Source organism: Hyperoodon ampullatus (genome assembly GCF_949752795.1).
Source record: "Hyperoodon ampullatus genome assembly, chromosome: 10".
Taxonomy (NCBI): domain Eukaryota; kingdom Metazoa; phylum Chordata; class Mammalia; order Artiodactyla; family Ziphiidae; genus Hyperoodon; species Hyperoodon ampullatus.
The window spans coordinates 39,585,270-39,597,972 of record NC_136923.1 but is presented as its reverse complement, the minus strand read 5'-3'; the positions used below and the strand labels follow the sequence as shown (position 1 = coordinate 39,597,972).

The 12,703-nt window shown below is 38.8% G+C and overlaps 1 protein-coding gene across 1 annotated transcript in view; it reads right to left on the bottom strand.

Annotated features, from left to right (window-relative positions):
- Positions 1–12,006, bottom strand: part of RHOA (ras homolog family member A) — a 48,180-nt gene extending 36,174 nt beyond the window's left edge. The window contains exon 1 of the mRNA XM_079712958.1: positions 11,968–12,006. The gene's annotated coding sequence lies outside the window, so the exon portion shown is untranslated. The remainder of the gene's footprint in view (positions 1–11,967) is intronic.
- Positions 12,007–12,703: the final 697 nt, after the last annotated feature.

Genomic DNA, 12,703 nt, shown 5'->3' with positions numbered 1-12,703 from the left:
GTCACCTTAGATATGGCAAAAAGCCTTGAGGAAAAGACCAGTACTCTGGGAATATTTTAGAGGGCAGCAGTTTTCAACCATGATGAAGAGATTCATTACAGGGGATCAAAAACAATTCGTTAATAATAGCTAAAGTACTGAAGATTGCAAGCAATTTATTTTTTCCATAAATTAGAACAGATTCAAAGTTACCCGAATACAGTGGTATTTTTTCCTAAAATGAAAATTTCCGCAATCTAGTAAATATGTTTTAAGGCCAAGAGTTTTTTTGTTTGTTTGTTTGTTTTTGCGGTACGCGGGCCTCTCACTGTTGTGGCCTTTCCCGTTGCAGAGGACAGGTTCTGGACGCGCAGGCTCAGCGGCCATGGCTCAAGGGCCCAGCCGCTCCACGGCATGCGGGATCTTCCCAGACCGGGGCACGAACCCGTGTCCCCTGCATCGGCAGGTGGACTCTCAAACCACTGCGCCACCAGGTAAGCCCAGGCCAAGAGTTTTTAAGGCCTATAAGCATTCCTTTTTTGCATTCTATTAAGTCTTCCCAAGCAGAAAAGAAAAGGCCTGGAAATTGTGCATTACCACTGTTACCTTAACTTGTGAATAATCTTGATTATTCACTGTAGTTGGAGGAAGGTGTAATCACATGCACTCTAACCCCTGCACCATCCAGATTCAGGAAGGGGACAGCTGACACAAGCTCTCAGAGTTCCAGGTGATTCTTATCCACCAACCCTCCCAACCCAAAACACTACCACCAACCTTACTTGACCAAATGTTACTTTTGGGTTTCAAAATCTGAGTCCCATCCTGAGTGTGTCTGATAAGCATACAGCATCTACTATATGGACTACCCCATAAAATCAGAAATATTCATTACATGGATAGGTCCCAAATAGACTAGCCAAAGAAAAGATTCTATGAGAAATTAACTTCAGTTTTAGGTAGCAACAGAGTAGAAAGAAGGCAGTTTACAGTAGCAGTAAAGGAGCTATTGATACATTACCTGAAAGTTATCTTACTAGCTTTGTGCCCCTTTACAGTTTCCTTATCTGTCAGGGCTGGCATGAAGATTAAATAAGGTATTACACAAAAAGAGCTTACTTATTCTGAAAATAGGTCAATGTTCAATAAATGTGTGTCATCATTATTTAGGTCTTATTTTGTACAAATGGCAACTCCTTCCTTCAAATTCCAACTGTCCAGAATTGAAGACCAGTTTATAATATGGCCTGATCTGAATGTTTTTCCTAAAATGAAACTTTTACCAGTCCAGCAAATAATTATTTTTCCAAAGTGCATATGCCATCCATACCTCTTTCTACCCTCTTCTTTCCCATTAGAGAAAAAGACTTAGCTTTTCTCTCACTGCCTAGAAGTACAGGCCCACAATTCTTCATCCAAAAGCCTTGGGGTCAGATGTTTCTAAATTCACAATTTTTCAGATTTAGAAAGGTAATATGGTGCAAATGCCAAATATTCTGTAACACACCCAATGGGTTAATAGTTCTTCAGTAAAATAAGTAAATATTCACACTAAGTAGGATAAAGACTACACAACTTCTCATTAGTTCAGGTTTTGCCATCAGATGAGTCTGTGGTTTTTAGAACTTTCTGAATGGCAAGTATGAAATCCTTAGTCCAATGTCAATCTGTTTTAAACACACAATCATATTCCTCTTAATACTTTCTAAGCACCTTTTGTAATGCCCTCAAGTCTGATTTTTCCATGACCAATAGCAATGCTGTTATCTCAGAGAAATGGATTGAGCCCCTCCTGACATTAAAACAAAATAGGCTTTAAATTAGGTGAGTTGGGGTTTGGGTGTGTTAATTTTGATAACTTGTTTAGGGACCACACATTTTACAATACTTATTTTCTTAGACTCACAGCTAATCTGCCTCTCAGCGCAATTTTAAGCTTATTTTTTGGCAGATAAAGAGCCACCAAAGACTTTTGAGATGGTGCTACTAAGTTATAATGAATGCATTATATATACAGACATTTACTAGCCAAACATTCATTTTAAGCAGGCACAAAAAAGTTCTCAAGCCAAGAAACAGAAGTAGAAATAATTCAACTGATTAACTGTACTGTTTCTGCTAGATCAAGATCTTTACAATATTTTGGAAAGATAATGAATAAATTTCCATGCAGAGAAAATAATCACAGCTTGAAAAATTACTAATTCAGCATACTTGAGTATAATTCTACCTCATAATTCTTCCATGGGACTAGTTACACAAAAGAAATAGTGATGACTACGGCAAGCTTTCTACTGTTTCTCAACCACCCAAGAAATAAAAGCATTTAACACCAGCATAGCTCTGGACATGACTTAATTTTTACTTTTTTACTGCATTCATTATTTTAAACACAGGGGACACAACAGATTAGAAGTTGAGTTCATAAGACTTGTTAACATCCATATGCTTCAATTATGTAATACAGTTGAAACTTCATATTGTTTATTTCTCTCCCTAAAGAAGTTGTTACAAATCAGTATTGTATATATGACTATTACAAAAGCAAAAATTGTCTAGTCTTTTGGAAACTAAACTTGACAATTTAAAAGGAAAATTTAAGATACATAAAAATCCTGTGAATTTCATTATGAAGAGTGATGATCCTAGTGTACATAATAACTTACCCCCAACCCTAGGTTTTGTCAATGTTAGTTTCTGTGGAAGGGAGTAGTGTCAATGCAAGAGGTGCAAAAAATATTTTGGATGAAATGTGGGTACAAAATGTCATATTGCAGATAAGGAAATGACTATAAATCCCAAGCCACTAACTTATAAAATCATAAAACCCAAGGCAAACAACCACCCTTGGCCAAAACAATAAAATATCCTATAGCTGAGGATATTAAGCCATCTTTCTTCAGTCTTTCCTCTGCCCTGAATGAACGTCACCCACCCTTCCCCCACTTAGATAACTCATACTTAAAAGGCTAAGTCACTTTCTCTCAAGGCCTTCCCTGAGCCAACTCAGATCAGGTCCCTTAAGTACTCTGAGCATGTAACATTTCTCTCGGGACTTCCTTGGTGGTGAAGTGGTTAAGAATCTACCTGCTAATGCAGGGGACACGGGTTCAATGCCTGGTCCGGGAAGATCCCACATGCCGCGGAGCAACTAAGCCCGTGTGTCACAGCTACTGAGCCTGCGCTCTAGATCCCACGAGCTACAACTACTGAGTCCACGTGCTGCAACTACTGAAGCCCGCGCGCCTAGAGCCCATGTTCCGCAACAAGAGAAGCCACCGCAATAAGAAGTCCGTGCACCGCAACGAAGAGTAGCCCCCACTCGCCACAACTAGAGAAAACCCGCGCACAGCAACGTAGACCCAACGCAGCCAAAAATAAATACATAAAATAAATTAATTTTTTTAAAAATTAGCATTAAAAAAAATTTATCTCTACTTCACTCGTCACACCCCCTCCAAACTTTCTTCCTGCCAAACTCCAATTAGTGTAAGAATCACCTTTTATTCACCATTGTTGGACAAGCACAGGCGCAAGCAAGTAACAGTTAAGTGTTCAAATAACCAATTCCAAAAAATACATTTCCCAGAGCAAAGAAGCTTATATAACCAATTTGCTGCATGCAAATTTTTAAAAGAAAACAAGTTACAAGATTAGCTGTGTACACCAATGGTGAGCTACCTCCTAAGACACAGTTGTAGTAGTTTAAGAATTCATCCTCATAAAAAAAAAAAGAATTCACCCTCATAGAATTACAGAAACCCCTCATATAATCAGGAACTTCAATCATCTGTAACAATGAGTGTTAAAACTCAGATCCTATGAACTTATTTGCTCTAATTTTACACAACTCTGCAAGTCTAACTGGCCAGTAGCTCAGTTCACAGTAGTTTAGAAAAATGCATGTTTGGCTGAGAAAGAGGTGTAGCGTATGACATGAAAGTAGAAAACCCTGTAAATCAGGCTTGGAAACGTAAAATGGGGAGGGAGGGAAGTGCCATTCAGGACAGGCCAGAGTCCTAAAGCAGTGCAACATACTCCAAGGACAGACCTTAAAAATCCTCTAGGAGGGGACTTCCCTGGTGGTCCAGTGGGTAAGACTCCAAGCTCCCAATGCAGGGGGCCCGGGTTCCATCCCTGGTCGGGGAACTAGATCCTGCATGCATGACACAACTAAGAAGTCCGCATGCCGCAACTAGACCCGGCACAACCAAAATAAATATTTAAATAAATATTTAAAAAAAAATCCTTTAGTTGGAAAGACCTCAATCATTATGCAGGGAAGCTTAAGGCCCAGATACTGTAAGAGAAAAAGAAGACATTCACTACAGGAATAAAACAAGTTTTAAACCTTAAAGATGCAAACTTCAGTTATCCAGAACACAAAGACACTATTTCAGTGGTTTAGGATCTCAAATTTTCTACAGGAGCCATACTTCCTGTACCTAAATATACATGAATGAAAGTTTACAGGATGCCCTACAATGCACCCTCCTGAAGCAAAGCTATCAGGACTATAAAACTGAAAATAAAAGTCAAAATTCAGCCTTTTCTTCAGATAGTCCTAAAAGTAACAACCAAACCAGAATCAGATTTTTGTTCAAATAATAAACCTGGTTGAAAGGAAGTGTAGATTTTTCATAAGCACTCCCTTCTCCAGTACCCTCCTCCATTCCACTGCTTTGGTCCTTTGTTAAAATACACATACAAATGAACAGAATACATACTACTTTCTTAAGTTAGAGGAAGAAACTGTGTTTCAGTGCAATGGGCAGAAATCTGTCCTATCAACTCCAGGTTCACCCATACCTAGGACTGTGACTAGCACAATGGAAACACCATTAAACACTTGGGAAAGTAAGTTGAAAACATAAAGCCATTTATCTTGTTTATGGACTACACTGGAAACCTCTGGCAAGGAGGCACAAACTACCATCTGTCCATTTGCTCATAATAAGCTTGAGCCTGGTACTATCAACATTATTTGGCCATCCTGATCAAGCAGTTGCCAAGGGTCAATGTCAGTTCAAAGGCCCTTGGAGACCAAGAGCAGCAGGCCTAAGGTACATAATAAGGGCAGGCAGAGGAGAACAAGAAAGCCTCCAATATACTGCCAAGTGGGAATCATCCCAGACTGAAATTCTTCTTTGCAGGGTAGGGGGGAAAGAAACACTCCTGAGGGAACATACCTTCTGGCTTCCTAAATAGGAGCATCATATCACTGACCTCAAAATGTAAAAATTTCAGGGTGAAACTTAAATATCGGGTCGACAAAAAAGTTCGTTCGGGTTTTCCTGTAAGATGTTATGGAAAACCCGAACGAACTTTTTGTCCAACCAATAGATGCACAGAATCAGGGTTTGAACTTGTGCAACCTAATTCTCCACTTACACTGTCCCCAAGACAATGCTTGTCTGGAGAACTGACACATAGAGTAGAATGAACCAAAAGCCCCAAGCTGCCTAACGTCCTGTTGAGCTGTTTCAGCAATGACAGTGCACAGCCAGGCACTGTATTTTGGCATAAAAATCGCTATTCCTCTCAAGGTTCCACAACTAACAGACTGAAAACTCTTTAGGGTGGGGCCTGAACATCCATTTAAAAACCATTTTTTCTTTTAAATTGAAGTGAAATTCAGAGTATAAAGTTAACCTTTTTAAAGTGTATAATTCAGTGATATTTAGTACGTTCACAATGTTGTGCGACCACCAATTCTATCAAGTTCCAAAACATGTTCATCACCACCAAAGAAAACCCCACACCCACATTAAGCAGTCAGTCCTCAGTTTCCCCTGCCCCCAACACCCGGCAACCATCAATTCGCTTTGTCTCTACAGATTTACCTATTCTAGATACTTCATATAAATGAAATCATACAACATGTGGCCTTTTGTGTCTGGCTCCTTTTACTTAGCATAATGCTTTCAAGGTTCATCCATACAGTAGCATGTATCAGTGCTTCATTTTTAAAAAATAGCTGAATAATATTCCATTGTATGTACATACCATATTTGTTTATCCACGCACCTGTTGATGGACATTTTGATTATTTCCACTCTTAGGTATTTGAATAGTACTGCTATGAACTTTTTTTTTTTTTTTTTAGCGGTACGCGGGCCTCTCACTGTTGTGGCCTCTCCCGTTGCGGAGCACAGGTTCCGGACACGCAGGCTCAGCGGCCATGGCTCACAGGCCCAGCCACTCCGCGGCATGTGGGATCTTCCCGGACCGGGGCACGAACCCGTGTCCCCTGCATCGGCAGGCGGACTCTCAACCACTGCGCCACCAGGGAAACCCTGCTATGAACATTTACGTGCAAGCATTTGTCTGAGTACCCGCTTTCAATTCTTTTAGGTATGTACCTAGGAGTCATAAGGTAATTCTGTATTTAGCTATTTGAGGAACAGCCAAACTATTTTCCACAGTGTATACTTTTAACTATCTTGCCAAATAATCAACAAGACCTATTGTTAAGAGGAAAGACTAGATGTATAACAGTGTGATGTGCATTAAGTTTGTACATAAAAAAGGGACACAGTATCTCTAGAAGGATACATATGAAACAGTTACTTGGTTTATACACAGGAAACAGGTACAAGGTTTTCTCTGAAGCAAGAACCTTGGGAGGCAGAGATGTGAGAAAGGCTTGTTTTCATGCTCTACCCCTTTTGCCTTGCACTGAATATACATGCTTTACCAACCCCTTGCTCTAAAATACCTTTAAAGCTCCAAAGGAAGCAATACACTGAGAGAAGGACTGCACTCTAGGACAGGAAGAATATACACTTTTTATTATAAACGTTACTGTATGATTTTATTTTTACCTAGTGCATTTTCCCCCTTTTATTGTGGTAAAATATATACAACAAAATTTACTATCCTAACCATTTTTAAGCATACAGTTCAGTGGTATTAAATACAGTCGCACTGTTGTGCAACTATCACCACCATCTATCCCCGTAACTCTTTTCATCTTGTAATCTGAAACTCTATACCCACTGTACATTAACAACCCGCCCCCCGGTATTCTTCTTCCCCCGCCAGACCCTGGCAACCACCATTCCACTTTGTCTCTATGGTTTTGACTACTCTAAGTATCTCGTATAAGTGGAATCATATAGTATTTGCCGTTTTGTGACTGGCTTACTTCAGTTAGCATAATGGCCTCAAGATTCATCATGTTGTAGCACATTGCAGAATTTCCTTCCTTTTTAAGGCTAAATAACATTCCATTGTATGTATATACCATATTTTGCTTATCCATTCATTGGATGGCAGACACTTGGGTTGCTTCCTTGTTATAGCTAATGGGAATAATGCTGCTATGAACATAGGTGTACAAATATCTCTTCAAGACCCTGCTTTTAATTATTTGGGATGTAAACCCAGAAGTGAAATTTCTGAATCAGATAGTAATTCTATTTTTAATTTCTTGAGGAGCCTCTATATTGTTTTCCATAGTGGCTGTACCATTTTACATTCCTGAGAACACTTGGTGTTTTCTGTTTTTTTGATACTTGCAGCCATCCTAATGGGCGTGAGGTGGCACCTCACTGTAGTTCTGACTTGTAATTCACAGTCCCAACAAGAATAAAGTACATATATTGTTTTAAATAAAAAACTAGTTAAAAATAGAAAATGTTTTTTTTTAAATTTTTATTGGAGTATAGTTGCTTTACAATGTTGTACAGCAAAGTGAATCAGCTATACGTATACATATATCCCCTCTTTTTTGGATTTCCTTCCTTATTTAGGTCACCACAGAGCACTGAGTAGAGTTCCCTGTGCTATACAGTAGGTTCTCATTAGTTATCTATTTTATACATAGTATCAGTAGTGTATATAAGTCAATCCCAATCTCCCAATTCATCCAACCCCCCCTAAAAATAGAAAATCTTAAAGCCTCCCAAGGAAATGTTCTGTATCTTGACTGGGTGGCAATTACACAGGTGTATATATTTACCAAAACTTACTAAACTGTTATTTAAATAAGTACATTTTATTTATGCAAATTACACCTCAACAAAGGTGATTTTTAAAAAAGCCTCCTCAAGTAATTCCAACTTTAGGAACTGGATCCCATGTTTAGGAATAGCCAGGTTTGCGAACCACTGTTCCTAAGCAACAGGGATCCAGTAGAGAGGCCTGTTTTTATTTCCCCCAAAATTAATTCTTAGGGTCCTATCCTCCCTCCAAAAAAATTACCTTCCAAATTAGATTAAAGTGTGATTACTAGGTACTACAAACTGTAACTTGAATAGTGAAAGTTAAAGAACTGCACCTGCATGTCTGGCACTGGGGCTAAGTGCTTCTCTCTCACTGAACCCTCACAGCACTCTGTTATCCCCATTTTACAGAGGAGGAACTGAGTTACAAAGGGGTAATATTACTATCCAGAGTCATAAGCTGTCAAGTATAAGAGCTAGTACTTAACTGTCAGTTCTCTCCAGAGAGCCCATGCTCTTACCTAAGATATTCTATTGCCTTCCTTTTCTGAACTTCAGACCTTCAAAAGATAAACAGTTTCCTTTGAATAACTTTAAAAGTTAAACAAAAGACTTCATCCAGAAAAGAACTTTCCCACAAAAAACTCCAAACGCCACAGTGTTTCCAACCAAACTGCCAAATCATGTAATAAAATTATCTCATGACAAAAAACTGTACTGTAGGGCTTCCCTGGTGGCGCAGTGGTTGAGAGTCCGCCTGCCGATGCAGGGGACACGGGTTCGTGCCCCGGTCTGGGAAGATCCCACATGCCGCGGAGCGGCTGGGCCCGTGAGCCATGGCCGCTGGGCCTGTGCGTCCGGAGCCTGTGCTCCGCAGCGGGAGAGGCCACAACAGTGAGAGGCCCACATAACGCAAAAAAAAAAAAAAAAAAAAAAAAAAAAAAAAACTGTACTGTTACAACATTAAATATCCACCTTAAATGTACTTCCTTCCTTAGGCCTCAAAACCTAAATAACAAATAATAGGGTTACCTAAAGGTACACCAGAAGAGTGGCCAAACATTTGCTCTCTGGGCCCATGGAAGAGGCACCAGAGGACAACTCATCTGCACTATATCAACTGAGACACAACTGCCATGGGAATAAGGTAAAAATAGCAGTGTACATACAACAAAAGTAGAACTTTCAACCATATGCTTAAAATCAAAGCACAAACAATTTTTTACAGTAATGGAATTGGATCTCTGTATTTTACAGCAGCTAGGAACTTCAGAAAATAAAGACCTATCTTCTTTTGTCCCTCTTCTTGCAAAAAACACATCAGTTTTTATGTGGGAACTGCTTTTGGGGCCTACTATTAAACTGACGAAGTGGTTCAAAACACTTTCCCTTTAAGTTTTAGGGACTTCTGTCTTAGGGACTATGGTAAGGATGCAAGCTTAGTAAAATTGGAAAACTTAATTAATGGAAAATATAATTTCTAAAGAATAAGCCTGAAAGATAAATGAAGTCTGCATATAGCTGGTACAGGATAAATGCATGCTTCTAACTTCATGATCGAAGATTCTTCAACTACAATTAGACACATGAATGTACATGAGAGTTGCCATGGATTAGATATTGTTCAAAACTCCTTCAGTTATAAAAGGTAGTGGCGGCAAATAACAGTAGAAAAAAATCTCCACCTCACGGATCTACTTTTCTGTCCACTTGTTGGAGAGTGCCATCTCTGCTGCTACTATTTACTGATGCTTAAGGGTAGAACTAAATGATCCCAGTGTCAGATAAAGGCAGAATCACTACTACAACCCAAGAATGAATCTGTACAACTTGTGATTTACATGGTCTCATGTTATCGAACTATTATTCATGATGTCAGTAAACATTTATAAAAATGACGGTAAAATCTAAGCCCAACATACTAACTCCTATAGTTAAACAAACAAAAGACAAGAAAATAAAATGAAAACAACAAACACGTGTTTCTCCTATTCAGTCAGGTGGCAGTAAAGAAATTCATGTAACTTTAAGCTTCCTATTAAAATCTTCATCACTCTGAAAGCAAACGGTCACTATATAAATACAATGCATTGATATCCTGAAAGAAAAATATACTTGAAGAATCTACCAGAGTTAGAACAAGTATTTCCACCAAGGGAGAAAACTAATATGCATTGAGCATTGTGCTCTTCACATATTATTTCATCTAAAATTCCTATGAAATGGAAATCTTCATTTCACAGATGTAGGTGCTGAGGCTCAAAGAAATAAAATAACTTACTTAAAGACAGACAGACAAATAGACAGATAGATACATAGATAGACAGATAGATACATAGACAGACAGACAGGCAGGCAGGCACACCGTCTATGGCAGAATTCTTTTGTATGTAATTACAGGGCCATCAGCCTCTCTGGTAAAAGAAATCTGATTTAAGCAAACTTACAGAGCAAAAGCATAACCTTATTTTTGTTTTTAACTCAGTAATGTCAAAAATGAACAACTGAGAAAACAACTTTGAAATACAGCCTGCCCTCTTTTAAGAGAGGCCATCAATCAAACCACCCTAATGCATCACTCGAATCTGCTGAAAGGAGAATTTCAAGCCTCATGGAACTGCAACAGAGTCTCACGCCCAGTGGTGCTAGCCTAGTTGCTGTCCTATGCCCAGCAGTTGCACTGGGCTAATCTCTTGCCATGGATCATCAGTATTCCCTATTAGAATAAAAATGAGCAGCGCTATTAATGTTTTTGTGATTATTAACCCCTGATGTGCTTTCCACTTTCTCGTCAGTGATATTGAGAAAAGCAGATGAAATGATTCAAAATGTTCATGTTTTTAGGAATAAAGACATTGTAAAACAAAGAAAAAACTACCTGAGGGCAGGGACCTTCTTTGTTTTCTTCAAATGTGTCCCAGAACAGCACCTGCATACAGTAACTATTTGTTCAATGAATGAATAATGACAAGCTAGCTTGGCCATTCCTTTTACCATGCCAACCGTAAGTTCAAAGCCAACCATAAGTTCAAAGCCAACCAAAACCACTACCATTATATGACTTCCCTGCCAGGTAGCCTATCTCATCAAATGAGAATATTCATACTCTTAACAGCTCACTTCTTTATATACAGAGTTCCCTCAGACCCAAGGAGAACAAGAAGAAGTAGTCAAAATGGTACCAAACCAGGATACTTACATGGTATCAATTAAATTAAGATGATTCTATTTCCTTTATTTGTAATCGGTTTAAAATATCTGAATAGCCCCTGGATGGGCTATTACACCTGCTGTTAACATTCCTCTCAATGCTGACTCCTCTGGTAAGAAGGACTGTCCTCCAATCCTCATACTCTGGTTGAATTATTTTCTATTGATAATTAGACATACCCAAAGCACAGGCTGTGCACAAACTGTAAGATGACCAAACTACTCTACAGAAAAAAACAAAAACTTAAAGAAATTTAAAAACAGAAGAATTAAGATGGGAGTGATCCAGGGCTTCCCAGGTGGCGCAGTGGTTGAGAGTCCGCCTGCCGATGCAGGGGACACGGGTTCGTGCCCCGGTCCGGGAAGATCCCACATGCCGCGGAGTGGCTGGGCCCGTGAGCCGTGGCTGCTGAGCCTGCGCGTCCGGAGCCTGTGCTCCGCAACGGGAGAGGCCACAACAGTGAGAGGCCCACATACCGCAAAAAAAAAAAAAAAAAAAGAAGATGGGAGTGATCCAGAAGCCAGAGAAGTATGTGTATAATATGGTAAATACATCTCCTTAAAGATTAAGAGGTTAGGAAATATATCTTCATCTAAGAAGAAAAATATTGTTTAGAATAGAAATAGGAAGTTAGAGGAGTATCTTATAGAGAGAGGTTGGAAAATAAGAGCAGAGAGAAAAGTTATGGAGTAAGATAACTATCTCAAGTTGGGTGGGGAAGAAAATCATTAATAGTATTGCACACACATTTCCTTACAACTTACATTAACATATAATATATAATAATTATTTCTCTTCCATGGAGGAAGGGGATGAAAGCTATTTACATACCTTACAAATGTGCTGCAAGACCCACAGCCTGTGTGGCAGAAGTTCTACAAAGTGCCTTGAACTTCTCAGATGAAAGGTACTATAAACACATTAAAAAAAAAAAATCAGGAATTATGTCTATTCATTTCGCAAAGAAAAAAACAAAAGCACAGGATGTAAAATGGGCTTGCCCAAAGTTCTGTTAAGTAATTCAGAATCCAGAAGGGGGAAAAGCACAGAATTTAATTTTTACTGACACAGCATTAAATTTACCACTTTTAAACATTTTGGCCTCCTTCACTTAACAAAATGCACACTATCAACTTTATTTTCTGAGTATTACAAATTAATGTTGCCCTTTTAAAAGCAAAAATCAAAAGTAGATGAATCCTATGTAAATTAATTTCCCAACATTATAAACATTTAACACACAGCATTACAAACACACAGCAAAGTTAAAAGAATTTTACAGTGAACACCTGTATGCCTACCACCCAGCCTACCACGAACATCTGAATGACCTGCTTTATCAAATTACATTTCCTTTTTAATACAGGCATTACAGAGAAATTAAAGACAACTGTCAGAAAATCAATGGATTCAAAAAAACAGGTTGAAGTCATTAGGTTAAAGACATGAATAATATTAGGAAATCCTTCTGATACCTTTGTCAGAAATGGTCAGTATTAGTTTACTGTTTAAAGTCAAAATGGACTGAGATCTACCCCCTACTCTTGGTGAATGATTCTAATTGTTT